At 46.0% G+C, this 14,321-nt stretch overlaps 1 protein-coding gene across 4 annotated transcripts in view; it reads left to right on the top strand.

Moving 5' to 3' along the window:
* The window catches only part of RAB11FIP4 (RAB11 family interacting protein 4), a 116,652-nt gene that overhangs the window by 63,933 nt on the left and 38,398 nt on the right, over positions 1-14,321 (top strand). Inside the window, exon 1 of one of the 4 annotated variants that reach the window (XM_039390201.1) lies at positions 4,395-4,414. The exons of the other annotated variants lie outside the window; for them this stretch is intronic. The gene's annotated coding sequence lies outside the window, so the exon portion shown is untranslated. Of the gene's footprint in view, positions 1-4,394; positions 4,415-14,321 lie in introns of those variants that run through there. 4 annotated transcript variants of the gene reach the window in all.

The raw sequence follows: 14,321 nt of genomic DNA, 5'->3' as shown, positions 1-14,321 counted from the left end.
AGACCTTTGCCCAAACCAGCCTGAGAGTGGCCTTTCAAACACTGTGAGGAACTGGAGTGTGTTTGATTTTCCTTGGCTTGTTTGCTTTCCATTATCTGTCTTCATGGTGATAAAGAGTGCTGCTGTTGACCTCAGAAATTCCCTGGCTTTGCTGTGTGGAAGACACAAAAGGAGGAACGATGCTCCCAGTAGATGCCTCGTGGAGCTTCTCCCCAGAGAAGCCAAGAGGAGGGAAGTGTGGACCCCATAAATAGCAGGGACTCTCCAAGAACATGTGCTGAAATAAAAGCAGCTAAAAATAGTCTCTGGGGCTAAATGTCAATCATCTGGAGAGCAACTAGCAAAAGTTTCTGCAAGAAAATCCTGAAAGGAGGAGGCCGAGCCCTCAGAAGCAATCATGGAAGCTGGAAGCAAATAGTCTTCCTATGAAAAACTGCCACTTCCAGCATGTGCTGTTGGGGGCTCCACACCCTTCCCTGGCTCTGCCTTCTCCGGTTATGCTGAGGCTCAGTCCCATTCTTACTGGTGCAGTTTTTGGCTAAGTCTCCCTCGGGATGGGATTTTTCTCCCAGATTTTGACAATGTTTCAAGAACTGGAACTCCGGCAAGTGGACTCAGGCTTTGTTAGAACAGCCAGTCCACAGAATTTCTCCCTTTCTCCATGGTCAGGCAGTTCCCAGAAACACGGCAAGGCGGTAAAACTTTTTTAAAAATGGTGATTTGCCTTTGCACCCCTTCTTCCAGTGCAAATGCTTATCCCCTCCCATCTTCCCTCAGCCATTCATTCTTCCCTCCTTGCCAGCTATAATCTGCTCCTGGGGGTTATGAGCTCTTTCCAATGCAACATGTTTAATCCCAAATTGAAAAGTCTTTGTGAGCCGAGGCCTCGGTGTCATGCGGTGAATGTCTGAGATGCAGGGAGGGATCAAGGTGGCTTCTTAGTTACCAGTAGTTAACACAACCTATTGTGGTTGATTTAATTGCCATTTATACGTGTCTTTGTGCCTCCTACTCGGAAGAAGCCGAGCTGGAAATGAGATGGCGCATAAAGAGCTGCGGTTTTTGCCGTGGCACCAGGCGAGGCTTCAGCTATAGTGCAGCCATAGTGTGCTCTGACAGGCATTGAGGAGCAGCCGAAGCCTTTCTGCTGGACAATGCTGGGCCACAAAAGCAGCATTAGGGCCAGCAGCCCCGGCTAGGCGGGAGTAGCTGATCCCAGATGAATCCCGAGGCTCTCGCACCAGTTGGGAACAGGACACACCATCCCAGGGCCCCACTGCTGTGCCAGGAGCAGGGACTGACCTGTCACAGGGCTGTGGAGCAACCCTGGAGCTCACCTCTGCTCTCCACCTGGGCGTGCTTTCCCTCAGGGTGTCTTTCAGCTTCTAGTTTTGTGATGGCATTTCTAGCTGAGACACTCCTACAACAGAGTGCCAAATTCAGCGGTGAAGCTGTTTTCTGTCAAACTGGAAATGTCCATAAAAATGCTGATTTTTGACAACTTGGCTCAGGGAAAAGGAAATTATGTGTAAATTTCAGAGCATCTCGCTTTGATGCCTTTCAAGAGTAGAAAGCTTCAGTTTCGTTTTGACCGGATTTTTAACAGGTATATTTAATCACAACATAAATGTTTAAGAAACATTTAAAGAAACTGATCGGCCCCGGCTTTTAAAAAAATTCTTTTAGTGCTAACTTTCACATTTTCCTTTAATTGTTTTCGAGAGTATCAAAATTTCTCTTTCAGAATTCCCGTTTGCAGCCCGAGGCTGCTGAAAGACAGGGCAGGGCAGCTACCCAACAAAGCAGTCTAGGAATATATGGGAACTATATTTCATCAGAAATTGTTCTTTTCCATTCAGAAGAGGGATGACTAATGTGTGGTGCTTTTCCACTGGCTGTTAACAATGCATTTAGTTTTTCCTGACATGTTTAGAAGAATGCCACAGGAGCCCCGAGGCATCTTCTAACAAAGGAACGGATCACTTGGCGTTTTCACGGCGAACTGAGGCTTTTCTGGGTTACACACGTCAAAACGAAGCAGTGGGTGTAACCTCCATTCCCCACCAGAAAGGAAACAGGAGGAAACAGTCTGATAAAACCGTGGTGTTTTATTAAGCACATGTTCCCATGTAAGGCCAAGAGATTGCTGCCTGCTGAATTTATTCCAGACTTCTGGCCTGCTTTTTTAAAAGTGTAAAGCGTGAGCAGATAAGGAGTTAATTTACCTTCTCGGATTTAGGCCTTCTGAAAGATTCATGGAAATTGTGAATGGGAGAGATACATTTTTAGTCGTGCTCAGCTTATTTAATTGTAATCTCTGCCAGTCTTTGTGTGGAGCCCTTCCCTCTGGGTTCACACCCAGGCACATCCCATCCTAACTCTGGGGGAGAACTGGCTTCACCCCTGCCCTGGCCTAGGGGACACTCTGTGCCAGCCTTGCTGCGGAGCTGAGCAACATCCTCTGTCTCAGCCTGCTGAGGAATCAGAAATAACATTTCTTTGGGTTTGGATCTCTCCAGGCAGGCTCCAAATGCAGAGCTGCTGAATTAAGAAGCTGTACACGCTGCTGTATTCCTAAATTTTATGGAGAGACAGATGATCATCTTTTTGGCAGAACTCTTTGTGCTTAATCTCTCATGGGCTGAGTGATGAAGCTGGTTGAAGGCTGCACACCCCAGGGCTCAATGCAAATGCACTGCCAGGGGCAGGCAGAGGAGCAGTTTATTCTCCTTTCAAACTGTGTTTCTGGGAGTACAAAGAAGTGTGAAAACTCAGATGCAAAACCAGAGTTGTCTTCCCTCACTAATTCTGTGACCTCATTGTCTCCTCTTGCTTCCCAGTCTCCCTTACAACACTACTATTTGAAGTCAGGAACTGAGGCCCTACTGGGAAGTTGTATTTAATTGGTTTACTCCAGCCACACTACACGTGGTCTTGGAGGAGGAGTTCATTTTAAATTACTTCCACACCCATAATGGTAACTGTAGGAGGAAAGAAGAGGATTAAAAGTATATCCTCCCTGAAAACTCTAATCTTTTAAATGTTTCCCCCTTCCCACTTTGAGCAACCCTCATCAGCAAAACTAAGGGTTCATAAATTTCCATTGTCGCAGAAATCTGAATGTTAGGAGTTCGTCTAGTTTATAATTAACTAATAGAAAAGGGCAGGAAGTGTTGTTATTATACCATTAAAAATGGAAAGATACTGAAAAAAATGTTGCCTGCCCTAACTCAAGAAGTCATTTTCAGAACCGCTTGTGAGCTATAGGAAAAAAGGAAAAAAAAATCTGCCAGATGAGTCATACTGAGAATTTTAAAATGCTTTGATCTGACTTCTGTAATGTAAACATTTTTATTGAAAGCAACTTACCTGTAGAAGCAAAGATTAATGTTGAACAAGGAAGTTGGAGTGCATTTAGCTGTAACAGAGGAGCAATGGAAAATAGGATTTTTAAATGCCTGTTCATCTCTTCTGGTTTTGCACAGGCTTGTGTGAGCTCTGGGAACCTTTTCCATCTTAACACCTCTAAGAAATGGAATAGCCATTAGCACAATTAACGTGTTATGAAAGGGACAACAAATTCAAAAGGGTGAGAGCCCGAAATGACACTGGTTGTACTGGTTTGAGAGGTAGCACAGAGGTGGTATGTTTTCAGATAGGCACTTTGGCTTCTGCTGCACTTGAGACTTCTGTTTTCCTCCTATTTCTTGCTCTCTGCAACTGCACAAATCTTGTATTTTAGACTGAGACCTCTGGGATAGGCCTTGGCATCACGAGACCTGACTGTCCAGGACCTGTTGCCGTAATGCAAAAGTTTAGTCACGTGTGTTGCTGCAGCAGCTGATTGTTTGAATTCCCTGTGTTTCCATCAACTACAGATGATAAAATTTTGGCATAGCAGATTGTTACAGTCGCTCAGAAATAACTGATTCCACTGCAGGCTTCAATCCTGCCACTGTTTCTGTGATATCTGAGCAGCTTAAAGCAGAGGGGTGAGGCAGAAAACTCATTTATTTCAAAAAAATTAACATAGAGAGCTGGTAACAATTCCAGATAGAAAATGTTTTGTTAATAAGCAGTATTCCAGACTGATGGGAGCACTTCATGGGGGTTTACCTTTACCTGACCCAAAGAAACTGGTGCTGTTCGCAGCTCTGTGTGATGCCCGTGGCCGTGCTGAAAGGAGCATTTGATTAGGAATGCCTTGGCCAGGGCGAGATCTGGAGGCTTTGGAGTCTGCCCCGGGTGTCTTGGCAACGATACACAGTTGAGAGCCCTCATCAGCACAGACACAGCGTGTCCCAGGTCTGGCTTCACATCCCACTCGTGCGCGGCAAGAGGGAAAACTTTGCTGCTACCGAGACGGGCTTTGGAGACACTGCAGCTCCCTCAGAGAACTCCACAGCCGTTCTCAGTAAGTACAATTTTAAATGAAGGGACGATAAGTTTTCTTCCCTCAGAAGTCATCCTTTGTTTAAGCGTGGCTGCAGGTCAGGGATGAAAATCAGGCTGAAAGTTAAAATATTCAGAAGTCTGCTTTCGGTTAGTGCGAAGCTGCTCTAACCAGCCATTAGTTAAGTGATGTGGGATTGAAGGAGATGAGTTTTAGAAAACGTTATAGGCTGGGAAAGCAGAGGCTGAGCCTTCCCCCTTTGTCAGCATTGTGTGTGCAGTGCTACCTACAGCAGAGCGGGGCCAGCGCTGCGGGCTCGGCAGCAATCCCTGCACGGCTGATGCAACAGGGAGCCCTTCCCACTGCTTGTGCTCCGAAGGCAGAGCCTGCGATAAAGCAGGTTTGAAGATGAGAACTTGAGCTGTTCTGTTTTTTTCTAAGATGTCTGTTTTCTTATGCAGAAGTGGGGTATGCTGTGAGGTCTTGTTCCCTCTGAGGTTTTCCGCTTTCTGAAGTGTTTGTGTTTCGCTTTTAGTGGAGTAAAACGTGACTGTGGAATACCTGGAGAGGTATTGCAAGCCAGAGGAGAGGGTACATTGTGGTTGTATGGCTGGTTTAGGAAAGGGGTGTCTGGGTCCATCTCCAGCCTCTGTCACAGCCTCTCGGTGTGGCCTCAGGGAAGGAGCTGATGTGGCTGTGCACTGCTAGAGGAGCCCACACAGAGCCTTCTCTCCCTGGCATGTGACGTCCTGGCGTGGGCTGGCCTGGCGTGGGTGGGCATGACTGGCTGGTCTGGTGCTCATGGCAACCTCTCCCCGTGCCTGTGATGCAAACAGCAGCTACTGCAGGTATTGCTGCACTCCTGGGGGAGGCGTTTCAGGGCACACACAGGGGCACAGCCTGCAAAGAAGCAAATTCCTGTGAAGGACGTGTTAGCACCCAGAACGTGTTTCCAGGCATGTTCAAACACCTGGAACATACATGAAACACACCTGGAATGCCTTGAACATGCCTGGAACACCACTGGAACGTAACAGAAACACATCTACAACACACCTAGAACACACCTAAAACCTGCCTGGAATGCAGCTGGAACATAGGAACACATGTACCTGGAACACAGGTGAAACACACCTGGAACCTACCCAGACTGGAACGTGTTTCCAGGCGTGTTCAAGCACATGTGGACCTGGAACATGTGTGGAACACACCTGGAACACACCTGGAACCTACCTAGACCAGAACACATTTCATTGCCCAAGTATTTCACTGTGATACTTGTTTCCTACAAGGCTGCTTTGGGATTCCTAACCCAGTTTTTCACCTAAGAGAAAAATGGGATATTTTAGTAACAGAAAGCAGCATGGATATTACTTGTTCATTCCAGGTCCCTACAAATTGTGGTGTTGCCTGTCTGATTCCCTCATTTATCTCAGCAATTGTGCTCCATGAGGAGACTGTGCACAAGCAGGAAGCAAGTCCCCTTCCCTCTGCTCCTCCCTCATGAAAGGTGCTTGTGTGTGTTAAATAAAGCCTCAGTGTTGGGCAGCTCCACCTTGGACTCATCTGATGAGTATTTGGGCCTCCCTGTCTCCCTCTCCTTTATCTTCCCCCTCTTTTCTTTCTGTTCCTTCCTCTATTCTCCAGTAACAGTGGCACCCAATTAGGTCATGGATTGTTTCCCACTCAGAACCTTTCAGGAGATTTTGTAGTAGCTGTGGGGTTTGTTACTCAAGGCACTTGTTCTGCTTGCCCAGCTTTCCTGCTTTGTGCCTCTTAACTGCTCCAGTACTGAAATACTTCTTACAGGGCTGTGGCAGTAAAAGCCATGTTAGTTCCATAACAAGCTGCTACTGACTGCTCGGGGAGCTCCCAAAGAAACATTTTACTCTGAGATGAATCTGCTTTTCTGCATTCCCTGCTGTTTTATTAATAAGACTATTTTCATGAGAAGAAGATTCTCACATGAAGCCGCCTGCAGCTTCAGCTGCTGCTCCTCCCTGGGGCCCAAGCATGGCCTCCTACTTGCACAAACTGTTGGGATCCACATCTGGGCAACAACACACACGGTGCTGCTTTCAGGGCAGGGCTGGCAGAATTGGATTTTTTTGTGTCTCTAACTAAAATCTAGGAAACACCAGATACACCCAATTCAGTCTGCAGCCAGGAGTCTGTGACAGGGTGGGCTGGGACTAGATGCAGACCTTGCAGTGGGTATTTGTAGGAGATTCCTACCTCCTTCCCTCAAAAATACCAATTGTCTCCTGTTCTCTAATCCTACCTTTGAAACAAGCAGTTTATTATATGGTCCTAAATTACAGTTGTGAATATTCTTAATAGCTGTATAAATACCCAGACACTGGAAAAAAAAGCACAGATGAAAGAAGGGCTGATAATTCAGAATGATTAAAAAGATTTCAACTTTTCTTCAGAGTTAATTGAGAGCAAAGGCTGTTGCCCCCTTACTGCACAAATTTCAATTAGGCTCACGGCAGAGCTGGTCACAGTGGCTGAATCTTTCCTGTAACAATTTGTTAAGGGAAATCTTTCCTGTTTCAATCATTGAACCTTGTTAAATGAATTTCATACAATGTTTTAGTCATTGCCTTTCCTTCATGCCCAACTAAAGCTTTTTCGTAGCAATCAGTGGCAGCAGAATTTGCACTCTGGGAATGACAGGACTGGCTTTGCCTGGTCGTGTCCTGCATAAGAGACTGTCCAGAAATCTTCATTCTGTGCTCTGCTGTGTAAAAGAGGGGCAGGTGGTACTTCCAGCTTCTTCAAGCAAGGTACCAGTCATCCAGGTGAGATGGTGGTGCCTGAGTCCTTAGCCTGAGTAGATGTTTCACCTGGAATGTTTTGGAACACTTTTCAAAGTGAAGGTCACACATGGCTGTGGAGGGACCACCTCGGCTGGCTTTTTTCCTGTGACTTTTTAGCCATTGCTTGCTAAATGTGGCTTAGCAAGAGTGGAGAGATGCTGGAAGATGGGAAATGGGTGAGGGAGACAAGAAAGCTGCATAGAAAGTAAAAGGAGATAAATCTAAATTGAGGGGCAGTTTCTCAGGGCACTTAGGATGTCCCAGGTCTGAGCATCAATGCTGTCTCCAGAAATCTCACAAGGCAGGTTATTCAGTAAACTTCGTGGACTAGTAGATAACATCTCTTTTGTGGTGCATTTTTGCTCACATTTATATCCAAGGTTTGTTGAGTCACCTCTGATTTTTTTTGAGATTCACTTCTCCTTCCTTAATCAGCTCAAGCACTTAAAGCCAGTGGGTGTTTGGAGTAAGTCAAGAGTTTTGAACTCAGCCTCTCCTTCTGTCTGAAGTTGAAATGGTCCAGCTTCAGGAACTTCTTGAGATACCCTTTTTGAGCAGGACATACTGTCAGGTTTACATGGAAATAACAACTGTCTTGATAGTTTTAATTTCTTTTTGCCTTGTATCCCTGTCCAATCTGCCAGCAGCACACGAGAAATCAGGGATGCAGGCTGACCTCCTGGAGGAAAAGGCATGCTGCCAGGGAAGTAGATCTCAGGTCTTTGTAGAAGGAAGTGTCACATTACCAGCTGATTAAACAGGTCTGACAGAGCCTAAAGCATAAAGCGTTGAGCCCGAAGCAGTAATCCAATAACTGTCCTGAGAGGAGCTGCATGGCCTTTGGGGTGTTCCCAGGTGAGTTCCTGCAGTGTCTGCAGCCTCAAAGGAGAGTCCCCTGGGTCTTGTGCATTCCTCTGGGTTTGGGGTGGAGAAACACAGTTGTTGCCTTTTCCAGAAGGGACCGAGGGGAGAACTGGCCACAGCTCAGAGCCTGCTCAGGTCACTAAAAGGCTCTGACTGGGGTACCTTTGGCTCCAGCAGCTCAGGCAGCCTGAGGAGCCCAGCAAACTGCAGCTGGGTGGGGAGCTGGTGTTCACAGCTCACACGGGGCAGTGGAGCCGAGTGCCAGGAGGGCCCCTGTGCTGCAGCCCCCATGAAGGATGTGTCTCTCCTCACCTGCAGCCCCTGGCTCCTGGGTGCCTGTTCCCATGTGGTGCTGCTGTGTGGAAATGCTCTCCTGGAGGGGCTGTGCCACATCCCTGTGATTGCCTCGAGCATGTTGGATTTTTAGAGTGGCATTAAATGTCTGTGTTCAGGCAGCTGAAGCCATTCAGTCCTGCTGGACACCAGGTGGGAGTGACTGATGACTGATCCATCCTTGGGCTGTCAGTGCTGCCTCTGCCTGCCTGGGGCTGTGCCACCGGGAAGGAAACAGGGAGCAGACACCCCACATCAGGGATAATTGACAGCAGGGGCCCTATATGGACACTGCAATTATTTCCTTCATTTTCCTTTTGTCTAATTGTAAGATGTGTGATTGCCGTGGGGGGGACCACCTACTGTTTTACTGTGATTTGAGAAAGCCTTTGAACTCGTTTCTTTTGTGCTCTGGTCACCCAAATGTAAAACAGAAGCAATTAAAACATGGGAGAATTGAAAAGGTCTGGAAGATGGACATGAAAGGCTGGTCTGAGCATCCTTGGGACCAGCTCTGCAAGGGGGGTGGAGGACAGGTTTATCTTTGGAGTGAAGGTGCTCTCTGTATAAAAATGAGCTCCTGTTGGAGTAAAGTCATGGTGTGTAGAAACTGTTGCATCGATCCCAGAAGAAACCACAAACCCCAGACATGACACTCTGCTTCCAGTTAGAGACACACACACAGTAGGTTCGTTTTACGTCAGCTGGCATTTGTCAAACCTGTCACAGTTTATGTTTGCCACAGTGTTCTTTTGGGAACCATTAAGATTGGATGTGTAACCTGGGGAAAAGGCCACGGGAGTCAGATTCAAAATATTTGTGTTGCTTGCAGCCAAGTTTCACAGCATGGCAAGGGCGTTTCACTGCCTTGGGCTGTTGGAGGTGTTGGTGTAGGGAATTAGGTGTGGAAATTAAAGACATGGCAAAGACAGAGGGTCACTGGGACCCCCTGCACGTGTTGATCTGTGCTCCTGAGGCTTAGATTGCTTACAGCCACCCCTTCCCTCCTCACTGCTGCCTGGTTTTTACTATGAAAAATAACAACGAAAGATTTGACTTTATTAAAGACATTTGCATTTGTGATGTTTACAGTACAGAGCCAGGGCCTCCTACTTAACTGTATCATGACTTAATGCAGTCATTTCAGTAGCAAAACCTGATTCTGAGTTGATTTACACTGGAGTAATTCCAGGTTAACTAAGATATAACCATGGAGCAATCACAGTTACAAAAATATTGTTGAGTGCTGGGAGAGAAATAAAGGAAGGTGGAAGGACAGGCCCCCCTGGCAGGTAGTCAGACCAGTGTGAGTGTTTACAGACCTTACTCTGAAACAGGAATATGGGGCTGAAAGAACTGGTGATTGTGTATCTGCACACTCAGCCTCTCAACTGGAGTATTGTGGGTTTGTGTCAAAGCGGGAAGTTTGACAGAAAGTGCTGATTAAGACCAGGCTACTATCCCAGAGCAGACTAAAAATACATTGCATTTGTCATTGTGAACATTTGCACTTATTAATAGACAATACTAAAAAAGCCCTCCGATTCCATCTGTTGCAGTTTCTGATTCAGGCACTGTATGTTCAAGGGATTTGGCAGGTTTTTAAAAATCTCTGCCTTGGGAAAGATTTTTTTGCTGATTTTAAAATGACGACAGCGTTTTTCTGAAAGTTGTTAAAAACACTTCACTGGTTCAGGTCGATAAATCAGGACCAAATGCTCACTGTAACACCCCTGAGCAGTGGCTGAGGAGTACTGAGATCAGAACTGGACATGAGTGATGAATCCAGCCTCACATTGGCATGGTCAGGAATTTAGCCTCCCCTTATCAAGGAGTTGAATAAAACAGAGAGATCGTGCACGAGGTGAATGATTAATAATGGTCATTTTTGATAAGACAAGGAATACAAGATTTATGTGCTGGGGAAATCTATAAGAAAAAAGACCCTTAAATTTTTCAGCCTGATCACAGGACATGGCTGTTGTGAGACATGAATCTAAAAGGCAGTGTGTGCATCTGGTTCTTAAATAATTATCTTCATAGGAGTGCTAGCTCGGTGTGGAATGGAAGGGGCTGTAAACTGCAGCCCTGCAGTGTGTCACAGAGCCAAAGGGAATCTCTGCATGTGACCCTCCCAGCCCCTTGCAGGGGAGGGACAGGACACTGCCACCGTGGCTCTCAGGAGCCTATGGTGGTATTAAAGCTGTGTTGTTCCAGGCAGGGAATGTGTTGGAGGGTGAGCATCTCCTGTCAGTAGTTCCCATGCTGGTGACTGGTTTGTGCTGGTGACTGACAGCTGTGATAATGAGGTTATTGTGAGGAGGCAATCAGTGCACAGAAATGTTTTTATGTCTTATGGTCTGGGATCTTGGGCTTTTTTGTGTCCCGAGAGGCTCTGTCTCTAGTTGGCTGGGCCGGAGCAAAGGGCAGAACATCAAATGACTGTACAAGAAAAATCCCTGTTGCTTTCTCATCTGCATTAGGTGGTTGGTTTGTCATAGCCCTTGTGGAGCTGTTTGCTGTAGCATCAAGACAAGAGTTTTGTAAGCGTTTTTATGTTCCTTTGAAGTGAAAACACCTGGGGAGCAAAGTGAGTCCAATAGTTCCTGTGGACAACTGGGGGTTCATAGATGCTCCATTTTTAGGTGAATCCCCTTTGCTGCCCACTCTGTCAATGTTCCCTGAACTCTGTGGACTGAACTCCAGGTTTTCATGCTGGTTAATCTCAGTAAAGTGCTTTGCCCCCGGGAGCCTCGAATCTGGATCTTGGCTTATATCAGAACAGAATCCTGGGAGAAGGATCTGATGGCTGGGCAAGGGTGGCATGGGGGAAGCAGGCATAATTCTGGTTGCAAGGTTTGATAAAAAAGCTTTCTGCATGTGTCTTCTCTCTCTGTTTTTGTCTCACTGGAGATTCGGAAGGTGGTTTTCCAAAGCACCACTATCACCATGGAAAAAATCTTGTTTTCTTTCTCTCTTCCCACTGACCTTCTCCTTATTACGCATCTGTGAGTTGCAAAAAAAAAACCCCAAACCAGAAATGGCTGTCAGCTCCTGTCTCTCAGGGACAAGATTAAAATCCACCAAAATGAAATGTCATGGAAAGCATTGAGTTGTCATTCTGATGCCACAGAAAATTGACTTGCTGTCTCTTCCTGCTGCAGTGCAGAGCTGATGGAAGTACCTGACTTGCTAGATTTCAGTAGGAATGGGGATGGGTGATGAATAGGAACCACAAATCACAAAGCTAAAAGAATGTGCTAGGGATGGTCCAGGTTGGAAATTGGATCGTTTTGATGTCTGTACTGAGTCGTTAAGGATAGAATTCATGTTTCAGATGATAAGACTGTCCATGTGTGACTTTTAAATTACAATCTGTATGTTTCTTACTGAGATTGGACTTCCCTCTGTAATATCCAACCACGGCTCTGAAATGCTTTGTAGGCATTACTTGTAGAAAGTAGTGAGGGTTTTCCATCCATATGTTAATATTTTAGTGGTTACTATTTTTTTTTTAGCCATATCCCAGAATGAGAATCGTGTTTCTGGATAGAACTGATGATTGAGCCCATTCCTGACAATCTGCATGATCCAAGAAACTCAAAAATAATCCTGAACCAGGCATATACAAATGTGCAGCAGCTGCAACTCGGACTGAAATGATTTTATTAATATTAGTTACTGAAAGGTGCTTACCCTGACAAGGCAGCTCCTCTGCTCACAACTGGAGCAGTGACTCTTGGTCAGAAGGAAGTGGAAACATCTGGTTCCTCATTTGGTGGAGCAAAGAGCCAGGAGTCTGCCCAAAAGTGAAAGATCAGGGATGCAGCAGCTGAGTGAACTGCAGAGTCACAGGAACCAGACCAGTTCACATCTCTCTTGTATCCATGGAGACCCAGGGACTGCAGGGGCTGGGATGCTGGGGTCTGTCACCAGGTGATGGGGGAGGATGGAGCTCAGCTGGCAGGGAGGGCCCTGCAGTGCTCAGTGCTGACACTGCCAGATCCCTGTGAGAAATCAGAGCCCAGGCAGAGCTGCACCTTAACCTGGTGGAAATGGTCACACACTGCAAACAGTTCAGCTCCTGCACTTTGCAACCTGCTCATCCTTCTGTCAAACAGCTCCCCGCTCAGCCTGCATGGAGAGACCATAGCTGGCAGTGCCAGGGGCTGAGTCAAGGCCACCTTGTTCCCCGGGGGGGTTTTCCCTGGTGACAGCCAGTTCCTGGTGTTGGTGGCACTGGGCTGGAGGACCAGCTCTGCTTAAGGAGTCCCACTAGGTATGTGCTACAGGAAGATGGCACTGGATTGATAAGACAGAAAAGGTGAATGGCCTCAGCTGCAATTTTCCAAGCAAATAAAACTTTGATCTGCAATGTAATTTAAATGATATAAATCATATACAGTCTGGGGCCTGAGATGTATCCGGGTTCTCAACTAAAAAGCATTTCCCATGGCACGGTTTGGTGTCTTTAAGGAATAGCAAATGAAAAAGGCTTTCTCTAAACTTCTATATCACTCCTCTCCCCAGGTTTTGTTGTCTTTCCTTACTGTTCACACCTACCTCATCTGTGTCTAAAAACTGGGGCTGGAGACAGGAGCTTGTGTTGGGCAGACCTGTGTGCTGAGCCAGGAGGGCACTTCTGAGGCCTTGTGTGAAAGAGATCATGAGATGAAGCAGAAAATAACATCTGTATTGCACTGAAAGTCAACATTTTGACAGAGGAGTTTTCTTTTGAGGTAGAAAAGTGTCCATTTTAGGATAGAAGAGGGAGGATCAAACATATCCTGGAAGCTGTGATCCATGATCATATATTGCATGGTCATGTTATCAGTCTAAACACTGTCCTGGATTTGCACATCTCCCTAAGCACAGATGTGCTTTGGGCACAGTGGGCTCATTGTCCAAATAAAAGTTGGAGGGAGGTCTGGAGTGATGTCTTGTCATATAGATGTGGCTGCTAAAAGCAAATTCTCCCAGCAAGGAAGTGCAGATTGTTTCTGTTATTGATTGCCACGGTCTCTGCTTCATTGGGACCACATGGCCCACGTTGTTTTTGTAGCTGTCCTTTATTAAAACTGACAAAGAAGTATCAGCGTTTGAAAAGATGAGTCTTGAGAGTCCCCTGGGCGGCGTTTTCATGCTGTAAAGTGATACTGGCACATTTGATCCACAGATGCTTTTAGCACAGTGATAAAACAAAAGCTTCCCTTCCCAGGGTGGTCTTCTACACTACAAAGCTTTCTGGGTTTTTTCCGTGCTTAATGGGCCAGACCCCAAGAAGTGGAGAGAACCTGCAGTTCTCCCTGCCTTAAACTGTGCTCTCAGCATTTGGTCCCATGTTGTAAAGGCAGAGAAGGTCCCTTTGTGTATAGTTTTTTAAGGTATACTTTGCTGCTTCATCAAAGGCTCTAATAATGTGTTTTACATTCACATGGGTTATCTGTGTTGGTTTTCAGTATTCCAGAGACTGGTGGTTGGAAAACTTTCATCCTTTCTGGTGACCAGGTCCCTAATCCTCCCCTGTTCTTGTGCCTGACTTTGTAAGAAGCCAGTCAAAGCTCTATTTGAACACACAAACCAGAAGATTTTTGTTTTGGCGTTATATTTGAAGATACCTAAAAAAATTTAGATCTGAGACATTTCAGACTAGGACCTATCATGAGTGGAAATGTGTGACCTCAATCTGTCTGTGCAACAGCTCCTGATCTGTAAAATGGGAATACCATCTTCCCTCATTTTGCAGAGACTCTATGAAGATAAATTAATCGTTGCAGAGCACTCAGATGTCAGAGTGATGAACACCACAGAAAAGCTTGGGGGGAAATAAATAGTTCTGTCTGCAGAGCAGGCTGTTAGTAGTAGCCATAAATAAGACATGAAGCTGCACTTTGATCAAGAGACTAAAG

This window comes from Pipra filicauda, unplaced genomic scaffold, assembly GCF_003945595.2.
Source record: "Pipra filicauda isolate LSUMZ 115617 unplaced genomic scaffold, ASM394559v2 scaffold80_size11013439_pilon, whole genome shotgun sequence".
Lineage (NCBI taxonomy): Eukaryota > Metazoa > Chordata > Aves > Passeriformes > Pipridae > Pipra > Pipra filicauda.
The sequence above is the reverse complement of the archived record's forward strand: the minus strand, read 5'-3'. Positions and strand labels throughout refer to the sequence as shown.